Source organism: Rhinolophus sinicus, linkage group LG05, assembly GCF_036562045.2.
Source record: "Rhinolophus sinicus isolate RSC01 linkage group LG05, ASM3656204v1, whole genome shotgun sequence".
NCBI lineage: Eukaryota > Metazoa > Chordata > Mammalia > Chiroptera > Rhinolophidae > Rhinolophus > Rhinolophus sinicus.
In genome coordinates, this window is record NC_133755.1 from 48536003 (window position 1) to 48549375 (window position 13373).

Consider the following 13373-nt stretch of genomic DNA (forward strand, 5'->3'; position numbering starts at 1 on the left):
CAAGGCTGGGAAAGCGGAAGGCTACGAGGCCCGACCTCGCTCCTCACAGCCAGCCAGAGAATGAAAAGGGACCCCATCACAAGGAAAGCGGACTTCTGCAGAAGCATGAGAAAAAGTCAAACCCCAGCTTTGAAAAATACCTCACTGCCTTTCCACTCCTGTCTCCCGGAAAGCAGTCGGCCGGCGGTGACGTCACGAGGCGCCGACTCAGCCTACGGCGTGAGCGGCGCTCTGTGATGACCTCACGCTGCTGAGCCCGCCCCTCTATTTTCCTTCCGCTCTCAAAGGCAGTGATTTAAAGAGCTTATAGACTACGTTATGGAGGCGTTTGGAACGAGGCGCTGGGCTCCTTTTCCTAACTTTGTATTTGTTCAACATTCCAAATACAAGTTGAGCGTATTTAACTAGGAAAAAATGTTAGTTACTAAAGCTTTGTTCAGGTTTTTACTTTCACAGAATCTCATTCCGGGGTCCTGGTTCCAACTACACTGCCATTGGACCCCTCAAAATGAGTCTTTTCCAAAAGAGCAGCTTCTGTAGTGGAAATTATCCTTGTGAAAGATTATTTTTACAATTCGTCCCTAAGAGATGCTTTTGTAAAATACAGTAAAAATGAGTTACTTGAAAAATGGGGGAAAAGATAGGCAAAATACAAGCTCAGGTTTTTAATTATTAGTTTCAAAAACAAAATTACATTTCAGTAAACACAATCAGAACCAACATACAAGGAAAAAAAAATCACAAAAATTGTTTATATTGTTCATTAAAAGTGTAGTATAAGCGATTAAGCATCTTTTTTACATGCCTAACTTTTTATTATTCCACAATTATAACTTAGCAAAAAACTTTGAACACCCCATATGTCATTCCCTAAAGTTTTTAAAGTAGCAAATGAGCTTTCTTCTGGTTTATTATTCTAATCTAGCCAAATTAAAGATAACCTTGTTTTTATACCCAGAGTAGAGAAATTAGTCTCACAGAGATAAATTGATGGCAATGGAAGAAGAGCTATTTGGATTTTTTATTCAATTACAGCTGCCATACAATATTTAGAAGAAGAGTTTTTTTAAGTAATTTCATCAAGGTAAGAATATTCGTTTTTAGCCTTTATCTAAAACGAAACAACTGATGAATTTTCAAAATTCATCTTCAGTCCTTCATCAGTTGCCAATTCCAGCAATAAGCCTTTAAAGTTATCTTTAAAATTAAATTACTTTTGCTGAAAGCAATAAATTCCAGATTTTGTACATTGTTAGCGTCACAATTACCAAACTAATTTTAAAATATCACAAGGTGCAATATTGGTCCTAGTGCACAATTCACACAACGGGAACTCACCCTGTGATTTCAACAACACCCAAACTAATCCATACCCTATTCAAGAAAACCAGTTCACCAATCATGATTGTTGCAGCAATGGTGAATTGCCATTAAAGTTTCTAAATGATTATTCTCGATTTCTGCACTCATCTCATGGTGGACAGGTAATAACAAATAGTTCATGGACTGACACCAGTCCACAGACTTTGGAGCACTGTCCTTGAAGAGTTAGATACATAACCTTGCCACGAAGACTGTTGAGGCGTAGGAAGACTGAAATATCACTGAGAATAAATCAGACCCTGAGAGTTTATCCTGACCAAAATGATAATGAGGCTTCAAGGCAACTTGTCGCAGCTTTTGTCATTTGGGTCCTTCAGGAAGCAAACATGGAAATGGAGTTAGGAACAGAAGAGGTTTATGGGGATGGTCTTTGAGAGAAGTAGGGAAGAAGTAGGATAGGGCAGAAAGCCTCAGACCATGATGGATATTTGACAGGGTCTTGTCCAACCCAATGGTGAGCTCTAGAGCAAAGAGTGCCTCTTAGACGAGACCATGTTGGGCAGAAAGGGACAGGCAATTGTACCCCACCTCCATGTTCAGCCATTGGCAACATCATGGCTTCTGCTTAAGAGCTGAGGCAGAGCCTAAAGGCGCTACCAGCTTGAGGTTGCCAGTCAACTGCACTTCTACAACTGAATGGTAAATTCTTTCATAAAGGAAATGTGATGGGCACACCTCAGCTGCCATGCACTGGACCATCCACACCACAGTAGCACCACAATCCCACGATTTGGTAAATATTTACAGAGTCCTCATTATGTGCCAGGTAAAAAAGAAGTTATCCCAAATCTTCTGCGTGTTACAGGTAGAACAATGACAAAAGTCCCTCCCCTCAAGGAGCTTACATTCAAATGGACCACTAGGAATACCTCCCCCTCTTCTTTTCCTCCCCTTTACTCCACTTTACTCTCCCATCTTTTCCTTCACCACACTTTCTTCTTCTATAATCCCTGATTTCAAGATTTAAACCTTAGTGTTTTCTGCTTCAGTGTTGCTCAGCCCACTAAGGAACAATGGAGAAAGAAAAGTCATCCAGTGGAATCTAAAAAAAAAACCAAACTCATAGACACAGAGAACAGATTGGTGGCTGCCAGAGGTGGGGGAACTAAGGGGGTTGTGACGTAGGTGAGAATAGTCAAAACTTCCAGTTATAAAATAAATAAGTTCTGAGGATGTAATAATGTACAGCATGGTGACTATAGTTAACAATACTGTATTGTATATTTGAAAGCCGCTAAGAGAGTAGATCTTAAAAGTTCTTATTACAAGAAAAAATTTGTAACTATGCTAGGTGATGGATGTTAACTAAATTTATTGTGGTAATCATTTTGGAATATATAATATCAAATTATTATGTTGTATACCTTAAGCTAATACAATGTTATATGTCAATGCCATCTCAATAAAACTAGGTAAAAAAAGAAGTTATACCAAATCTCAAATCACGGAGGGGGTGGGGGGAATTCCCCCTGATAGTATTTCAAGACCACTGCATTATGCCACCTCACAATTTCTGTTACTCCATGTCACATCAGGAGGCTGAATTGACCTCAAAGTACTAGTGAATACTCCAGCCCTTGGCTGCAGTGAAAGAGAGTGGATATGTAACAATACAGCTGGCCTTAGAAGTGGAAGATAAAGGCACTGATCCCATTCCCAGTGAAGATCAATTCCTTCCCTTTGATTATTGTATAGTACAAATGATGGGGAGTGATGAGACAGCAGCTCTTCAGGGCAAAATAGCTCTGTGACCCTAGGCAAATTATTTAACCTCTCTGATCCTCAATTTTCTCACCTGGAAAATAGAGAGAATAATAGTACCTATTTCTTAGGGATTATGAGGACCAAATGAGATACTGTAAGTCCTTACCACAGTACCTGGCACAGAGTGAACATTTAATAAATATTATTAGTAACAATAATCATCACTATCTAATATCACTAAAACAGGAGGAAATAAAAAATTCTGATGTTAATGAAAACAAAGAAAAATTTTTGATGTTGAATTAAAGAAGTTTCTTAAACGTTAATGTTAAACTATGTATAACAAAATCAGCATCCCAATTAATACCAGAGTAAAATATTGGAATTTTTTTTCTATCTTCTGAATGACAGCATAAGAAAAATCACCATTTTACAGCCGTTATACTAATAATGGACTCAGGTAAGATTAATCAATAGATGATAAATGGAAATAGAACATTCACACTTAAATCATCTCATCACAGATTATTTTTGAATCACAGAGCTAAAAACTGTAATTTTACAGTGGTACCAGCATGGTCAGGTGAGGGCCCTCTTCCAGTTGCAGACTGCTGACTTCTTGCATTCTCACTTGGGGAAAGCAGACGGGAGTTCTCTCAGGCCTCTTTTATAAGGGCATTAATCTCATCATGAGGGCTTTACCGTCGTGACCTAGTCACCTCCCAAAGCCCCCAGCTCCTAATACCATCACCTTGGATAGTCGTCGGCTTTCAACACGTGGATTTGGGGGGGGTGGTCACAAACATTCAAACCATAGCATTCACCTTTGCTTCACTGTGTTTTATTGTCCTAAACAGTTTACATCAAAAATGGAATAAAGACAGAATGTGAAAACCTTCCTAGAATAAGCCATTTGAAAAAATAATTGTGATAAGGCAATGCTTAGTTAAGAAATTGATTCCTGTCGTACTCCTTTCAGATCCCCTGAAACTTTGCCATATAACATCCTTCCCCCCGCCAAAAAATCAATGTTTATAACATAATGAAAATAAATGCATTTATCACTCAGAATGAATCCTTCCTATGAATTGCATGTAGCTCTATGCTCTGATTTCAAAACTGCCTCCTGCCATTTCCACGTCAACACTACCAGTAAACTGAATTTTCTGGACTGATGCTCAAGGTGGAAAGGGAAAAGGCCTTGGACCGAGACTCAGATCATTCCTCATCAAAGGTATGGGCATACGTGCCAGTGAAGTGCTCTGAACCTAATCTGTAGAATCTATAAAATTATGATTCCCAACCTACTAATTATTTTTTCTAAATTTTATGACAGAAATCAGGTGCTATTGTTTGCAATTGAATGCTTTGAGAATATTCCCATGTCTATTCCTGAAAAGCTTGGCTCTACTGAATTTTCAGTATTGTAAGACAGGCAGGCGCCTGTTATGACAAGGCTAGATAGTGAAACAAAGGGACAGTGGATGACTTTTCAGCCCTCTCTGTTCCTGTGCCTTTTGCCACATGACATTGCGAGTCCTTCTATCAGGAGGCAGAGTATATTTTTCCATCCTTCGGTTCTGAGTTTGTCCTTTTGATTTGTTTTGGCCAATGGGGTAACAATGGATGTGATGAACGAGGCGGCTTGAAAATCTGGGCTTGCTCTGTTGTGCTTGTGTCATCACACTGAGGATGTCCCAGGAGGAGGATGAGGGGCACACAGCAGCAGAGCCCAGTCACGCAGCCATGCCCAGCCTAGACCAGCTGACTCAAAGCCCACACCCAAGAAACACGAGTGAGCCCAGTCAAGATCAGAGGGAGGCAGGCCAACTTAGTTGAAGTCTTCAGGCACCTGAGACATAAACGTGTAGTATTGTGTCACACCGTAATTCTGTGGCACTAGCCAACTGCCACAATTCCATACAAATACATGCCAGAGAAGAGGAATGAGTTTAGTTTCTCAGAAAGTGTTAATTCTCCTAGATATTAAGAGAGTTATTTATTGAACTAAAAAAATGTCAAGGTGCCTTACTCTTAATGTATAAGCTATATATCCACTGGGACTCATTTCATAACATTTTTAAAGGGATATTGGTGAAATATAATATTGAAATTAATGGGAAAAAAGTTTATTATAATGCTGCATATCTGTTCAAAGGTATATATATTTGTGCAACAAGCGGCACAGTAATTACCATCTGACAATGCATCACTGTTAGGATATTCATCTGAAGGTTCTACAGTGCATCAAAACTATTAGTTTGCAGGATGAAAATATTAGTTAAATTTCTACAAATGGGAAGGAAATTTGATAATAAATTGTGTAAGAAAAGGTTTGGTTTCTGTCCAATTTGAAAATTAAAAGAAAAAATATGATTAAAATTTGATTTTATCATACAGTAACAAAATTCTGGTTATAACTGCAACACTTATTCTTTCTTAGAATGAATCAGGACAGAATCAAATACTGATTGGGATTTTTGTTAAAATTTTTTCTGACAAAATTACTAGATGCTAAATGCAGTAAGATACCCTAAATTGGATTCTAGAACATATAAAGTACATTAATAGAAAAAATTGGTGAACTCTGAATAAAATTTGGAGTTTAGCTAATAGCAATGTACAAATGTCAATTTCTTAGTTTCAACACAATTGTACCAGGGTAACTTAAGATATTGACATTAGGGGAAACTGGTGAGGGATAGACAAGAATTCTGTGTATTATAGTTGCAGCTTCTCCATAAATATAACATTATTCCAGAGAAGGCAAGAATTCACTTAGGCAAATAGAAATTCAACACAGGCTTATACCCAATTACAATGCAATCCCCCAAACACGCTTGTGTTAATTGTTTTCAGATTATCCCAAAAGGTAAAATCACAAAAAACCACTAATTCACACAGAATTCCAGAGTCCCTGAAAGTTTGTCTTTGGACATCACATTGAGAAAGATTGCTCTAAGAGTGTAGCAGAGGAAAAGTCTGTGTAGTATAGTGGTACAAAGTACACCTATAAAGTCAGAATTCCAGACTTGTAACCCCAGTACAGAACTTAACGGCTGTGTGACCTTCTGCAAGTTACTTTCCCTCTCTGTGCTGCAGTTCTCTCTTCTGTAAAAGGAGATGGTAATAGCATCTTCCTCATAGGTTGTTGGTAGGATTAAATGAGATAATCAAACAGAAGGTAAAATTGTGCCTGGCATTTGCTACTCCCTACACTTCCTTTGTGCTCCATGCTCAGCCAGTCTTACGTGAAGAAGGGCAAGCTGATGAAAGGATCATAGGGCTAAGATTCCTTCCATTTGACAGCATTCCTTTGCACTTACTTTGTTATTTTCTTCCTTAAAGGTTTAAAGGAGCTCCTGACAGCACTATTTTTGCTTTTTCCTTATGTAGTGGGCATCTTTCTTTCTATCCACACTATTTCTTAAGTTCCCATGAGGAAGCTATGGTGTTTACTGGTAAAAGTGCCAATTCATTTCTGGTTTGATTCCATTGTAATCACACTGTCAACTTTACAAGATGTTAATTAAGGAATAAGAGACAATTGGGTGTGCTTTACGAGGCCAGTTATGACATGCCTGGTAAGCCCAGTGAGTGAGCATTGAAATGTGTTTCCTCTGCTCCTCACTATGTGTTAATGGCTCAATTAAACATTCCTTAAAGGAGAGTTTATTCTTGTTCCAGGGGTGGGCGTTTTGTAATTTGTTTTGTTTGGGGATTTTGTCCCGGAGTAGGTCCTTTGAGGCTGAAGGAATTCTACCGCTCTGTTCCCAAACATTTTCCAAGGCTTCCTTCGCTCCGTCCTCAGGGAGGAGTATCTGGAAAAGCTTTCACTGCAGTCTATGGTCTTGATTCCAGGACCACCAAGAAGCATGGCTATTTTTAAAAATTTATTGGGAACGTTAGTTAATAACATTATGTACATTTCAGGTGTACAATTTTTTGTGTGTGGGTGTTCAAATTTATAACACAATAGCTGTACACTTAATTTTGTGCTCACCACCCAAAGTCCCCTTCTGTCACCATATAGTTAATCCCTTTTACCGTCTTCATCTTCCCCCTTCCTCTCTGATAACCACCATTCTGTTGTCTGTATCTATGAGTTTGTTTTTTTTGTTTGTTTGTTGCTTTTTATTTTATATTCCACATATGAGTGAAATCATATGATTCTTGTCCTTTTCCATCTGACTTATTTCACTTAGCATGATACTCTGAAGATCCACCCATGTTGTTGCAAATGGCAACATTTCATCTTTTTATGGCTGATTAGTATTCCATTGTATATATGCACCACATCTTTTTTATCCGATCATCTATCAAAGGACACTTAGATTGTTTTCATCTCTTGCCTATTGTGAATAATGCTACAGTGAACATAGGGGTACATGTATCTTTTTGAATAAGTGTTTGGTAGAAGATATTTGCAAATGATACCTCTGACAAAGGGCTAATATCCAAAATATATAAACAACTCATGCAACTGAACAATAACAACAATAAATCTGATTTAAAACTAGGCAGAGGAACTGAATAGACACTTTTCCAAGGAAAACATACAGATAGTCAATAGATATATTAAAAGATACTCACCATCACTAGTTATAAGCGAAATGCAAATCAAAACCACAATGAGATACCACTCACACCTATTAGAATGGCTATTATCAATAAAACAAGAAATAACAAGTATTGGAAAGGATGTGGAGAAAAGGGAACCCTCACACACGGCTGGTAGGAATATAAATTGGTGCAACTACTATGGAAAACAGTATGGAGGTTCTTCAAAAAATTAAGAATAGATTTACCACATGACCCAGCAATCCTTCTGGGTATCTACCTGAAATTTTTTAAAACACTTATTGATAAAGTAGGATCATTTATAAAGGAGCTCCACAACTGCCCTTTGAAGGCTCAGCTGTAACTGCATCTCTGATTTGGGCAGAGAGACAAACTTGAAGAAATACCAGCGTGTCTTATTTCTTCATGAAGAATCCAATCTTTACTATTCAAGTGAACATTTTCCCATTGGTCTTTGAATACAGTTCCAGGTTAATGTTTCCATATCAGCTCCTTTTTAAAATTAATAATTATATAATTAAATTGAAATGTCATTTTTAAGGAGGAAAAAGATGAAGGAATGGTGTAAGTTCCCTGTGACCTGGAATAATTGTGTTCATCATTTAATAAGGGTTTGGATTTGAGCATATTTTTTCACGTATCATATTTGATAGTTGCCTCATCTTGGCACCAGCATCACACTCTCTACTCAGGATTACTCACCATTCTTCAAGGGGCAGGAGGGGACATTCTCAGTAGAAAAGACTGCTTGACTTTGCCCTGTATCCTCCACCCCTCCAGACAGGGGCCACGTTGGAAGTGTCAGTACTTAGAGCACTAATTGAAACAGAAAGTATAAACAGAATTTTGAGAAGCATAATTTAGAAGCCATGACTCCTCACACTACTTCTAGTTCCCTGTCTCCACATTGTCATTCCTTGAAGCTTAACAAACTACCTAAAGAACCTGCTGGCTACAGCAAGAAGCCAGAATCAAACACATGGGCTCACATCAAAGCCCTCACATAACCTTTAAGGACCTTATTCATAGCATCTCATTTATTGAGCACCTACTATATGCAGAGTCTTCTGTTATAAGACTCTATGTGGTGAGAGACGTGGAAATGTTTCACAAAGCTCTTCTTGTCTCCTCTGAAGTTCCCCAAATAAGTTGATGTATCCACTTTGGTACCACCCTTGCATCTTTGTTTCCAAGGAAACTGCAGGAACATATCTTGTTTTCCTCTGTGCTTCTGTGGAGTTCCTACCTTGTAGAGCTTTAGTGTCCCAGTCCTACAAGTGGTTGTTTAAAAGATCTAGTCATTTCGTTTCCACTTAACCAAAAACAAGCTAGCTAGTTATAAACCCTAACCTGTTGAAACAATGGCTGCATTAAGTAACCCCATTAATAGAACATCATGCTACATTTCAATATACGAAAAACAAAACAAAACAAAAACCTGTTTTCTTTCATTTGGACTTGGAAGTCTGTAAAAAAAAAAAAAAAGAAAAAAGAAAAAAACCTAGAGAAGAAAATTAATTGGACAACTGACCAGGCTATGTGTTATCATATATACATAAGAAATTCTTCCACTTCTGTTAAAAACTTAACAAGTAAGTTCCTTGTTGCAATGCAATTCTGACACTACTCAGAATTATTTCAGATTTAATAGGCTAAGGACACAGTCTTCCAGAAGACTCTCCTTACTTCAAATATCAGCCCAAGGGTTCTCAGGCTACTACACTCTGACCAACTGGTTACAAATTCGGAAGTTTCCACTAGCTCCTCAGGTTCAGTAATTCACTAGCATGACTGAAGAACTCAGGAAAGTGGTATACTTACGATTACAGTTTTCTTATAAGGGATCCAAATCAGGACCAGCCAAATGAAGAGACACATAGGGCAAGACCTGGGAGGGTCTCAGACACAAACCCTCCATGTCCTCAGGACAGGTCACTCGCCCAGCACATCGATGTGTATCACCAACAAGGAAGCTCAGCCAAGCTCCAGGTGGCCAGAGTTTTTATTGATATCATGTTCATTACATAGACTTGCGTGATTGAATCATTGGCCACGGGATTGAAGTCAAGCTCCAGTTCTCCTCCCCTCGCTGGAGGTTAGGCTGGTACCATCTGGCTCAAAGCCCCAACCCTCTAATCACATGGTTGGTCATTCCAGCATGGCCAACCCCCATCCTGACACTATCTAGGGGCCCTCTAGGGTCACCTCATTAGCATAAACTCAAGTAGGATCTGAGGGCCCCACCGTCAATTACAAAGGCACTCCTACCCCTTCAGAAATGCCTATAATTTAAAGGCTCAGTCCCAGGAACCAGGAACAAAGACCAGCCAAATTCTTTGTTATGTAACACTAATAACAACTAATGAATAGTTCCAAATAGCGTTTTGAATCCCAGTTTCAAGCAAGGCTGGAATTCTGTACTGCAGCTCTTCTCAGTTGACTTGGTATGGCTACTTTTAGCAACAGTAATAGGATAACAATACCAGGACCTGGCGTGGTTAAGTAACTCAGGATTAGAAAGTACTTTTGGTTCCCGAAATAAATGGGAAAATGGGTTTGCTGCTAATTGTGACTGTGGTTCAGTAACTGGGCTAATTTCAAAGCGAGGGTTGGTTTATCTGACAGTTTCCACAAAAAGGATTAATTCAGCAGAAAGCCGCTAGAGAAGCAGATCTCACACACTCCATAACTTGGGCTTGGGGAATACCGTGTGAAGACTGCAAGTCAACACAAGTGTTTTCAATATAATGGGAGCTTGGGGTGTCCGTCCTGGGAACTCAAGCCCCAATAGCCCTTATCAAGCAAATTAACTTATAGGATCATAAATCACAATGGATATTTGAAGAGGTCCTGAGTCCTGCCCTTTGCCAAAGAAAGACTGGGACCCTGCAGGCAAAGGAGCGTTGAAGGTGAAAATATTATCCAGATAAACTTAAAAACTTGTTTATGCTACAAAGTAAACTAAAATGTGGAAGTGATTATTCTGATAACAAACAAGACCGGAAATGTTTGGGTAGAGGCATTTATAGTAATCTGTACTATTTTGGACTTGCTCTAAGCTATGACTTTTGCTAATTGGAAAACAAATAGCTATCCATGAAGAGGGCCTTATTCTTTGACAGATCTTTTGTAAAACCCTTGTCCCTAGAGTAAAATATTTGCATCTGGATACAAGAGATAATGGGTTTGAAAAATCTTAATTACCAAAATTGGCTTAATCTCATCTACAGCATAATTAATTCTCCACATTCAGAAACAGAGTATATAATGTGAAAGAAGGGTAGAATGATGGGTGATTTTATTTGCTCGTTTTGCTGTTTTAGAGGGTAGGGAGTAGAAACTTCTCATTTTCTTTAGCAACCATCCTTGACATGTGTTTAATTCCAAATGGGGGTAGAATCTGTTTTTATGTCTTATGTCAGTAGCCGATTTGTTCTTTTCATATCAAGTAATAAACAGTATCTTATTACTGTATTAGTATTATTTTCACTACATTCCCCCAAGCGCCTGTTAGTCGCAGGAGCAAAATTCTTGACAAGATCAAGTCGCACTGACTCTCTCCTATGGCAGCCAACACACAACTGGTCCTGGGGGACCTTCCCTGGGCTGACTCTTCTATTGCTTCCTTTTCACTCTCCCTTTCCTCAGTGTCTTTGACCACTGCAATCATCTAAGAGCAATTTAGAGCAGGTGGCATAAAAGTATAATGTGCAGGTAAACACAGTAGGGAATTCGATCTGCATTCAGATCTGGCACTTCTTTTGCAAACTCCTCAACTAGATTTCAAGTTCTTAAGGACTGTGACCTCTTTCTACCTCTCTAATTTCTTTTTCTGTGCCTGGTACATTACTATAATCCCATCTTGCTGCTGATTGGTTAGTTGATAATTAGATTCACCCTTGTAACTATTATACAAAGAAAAGGTTAGAAAATGTGTACACTGATTAGTATAAAAGAAAGAAACCTGGCATCATTTCCCTGACCATGAACAAAAATACAGTGGAAGTGTTATACAAACAACAACAAAACTGTCAGCAGGGAGAAGTACATCTATATTATGAAGGAAAATACTATGTTGTGTTCATTCAATACATCTAAACATAACATGTATAGAATTTCAGAGAAAAGTAGATAGTTCTATAAGGTAATGACATCTGGGTGAATTTTTTATTCTATTTCCCAAAAATTCTGTGAAAGTTTTATATTACCATGTTTCCCCGAAAATAAGACATAGCCTGACAATCAGCTCTAATGAGTCTTTTGGAGCAAAAATTAATATAAGACCGGGTATTATATTATGTTATATTATATTAGACCCAGTCTTATATAAGACCTGGTATTAGATTAGATTAGATTAGATTAGATTAGATTAGATTAGATTAGATGCGGTTTTATATAAGACCCGGTATTATATTATATTATATTATATTATATTATATTATATTATATTATATTATATTATATTATATTATATTATATTATATTAAAGACCCGGTCTTATTTTACTATAAGTAAAGTGTAAAATCTTATTTTACAGATTCGTCCTCACAGTCCTCAGAAGGAACCAACCCTGCCAATATCTTGCTCTTGGACTTCTGGCTTCCAGAAGTGTCAGAAAAATTTCTGTTGTTTAAGCCACCTGGTTTGTGGTACTTTGTTAGGATAGCCCTAGGAAACTAATACAATAACCATTAACCATTGCTTTGTATGTTGTACAGATGGCCTAAACAGGAAGTTTAACCTTAAAACCAATGTGTGCTTGCCCACACACAAAAATGGATCAAAAGCTGAGAACATTGCAAAGTACTTAAGGTCACAAGATTTCTTAAATCAACTTTATTGAGGTATAATTTAAATATAATAAAATGTATTCATTGTAACTATGCCATTCAATGAGTTTTGGCAAATGCGAGACCATTCCAATTAAGCTATAAAACATTTCTTGGAAAGTTTACTCATGCCCCTTTCCCAGTGAATCCCCCACTCATGTCCTCGGCAACCACTACGTATCATCACTATAGATGGATATCGGGAAGTCCAAAGTTATACACGGATTTTCGACTGTGCAGGGGGCAGCACCCCTAACCCCTGTGTTGTTTAAGGGTCACCTGTAGTTGTAGGATTCTATTTGAAATGTTGTACAACACACTCTTCGCAGCAGTGATGAACACGAACCACAGTAAGAAATACGTTTTCCTCATGACCTATACTTTAAGTATGACCAAGACCAAAATGTCATAAAAGAATCCTTACTATTTTCAATGAACTCTGACTCATTCACTTCCTCCTTCATTTGTCCAGTCTATATACAATTATATAAAATGGTGGAGTAACATCTGTTTAGAGGACAGGAATATAGAAAAGAGAACAAACACCCCATTTATCTCATTTGGTCTTCTTTCTGAAGAGCTAACTAATATTCTCCCGGGTCATAGTTTTCTTTTCTGCCACAAAATAAGAGGTAGCCCACAAACCTAATATTCACGTAGACAGTTTATTATAGAGAAACCTTTAAGCGTTTTCATCACCATTTTGGGCATAGGAAATCTTAGGCACATACAATTTAGATCCTATGACCTGTTGTTAGTCAAAATGCATAATCCTAAATGGGCTGCCGGACTTCTTCTGCCCAAGGCAACAGGATTTCCACTCGGGCTCTACACTGCCCTCTCCTGGTACAACAAAGTTCACATCCTGGCAGCTCA

The 13373-nt window shown here is 38.2% G+C and overlaps 1 protein-coding gene across 2 annotated transcripts in view; it reads right to left on the reverse strand.

The window, feature by feature from the left end:
• C1D (C1D nuclear receptor corepressor) overlaps positions 1–13373 on the reverse strand; it is a 44322-nt gene that overhangs the window by 17361 nt on the left and 13588 nt on the right. The window contains exon 1 of one of the 2 annotated variants that reach the window (XM_019718201.2): positions 141–222. The exons of the other annotated variant lie outside the window; for it this stretch is intronic. The gene's annotated coding sequence lies outside the window, so the exon portion shown is untranslated. Of the gene's footprint in view, positions 1–140; positions 223–13373 lie in introns of those variants that run through there. 2 annotated transcript variants of the gene reach the window in all.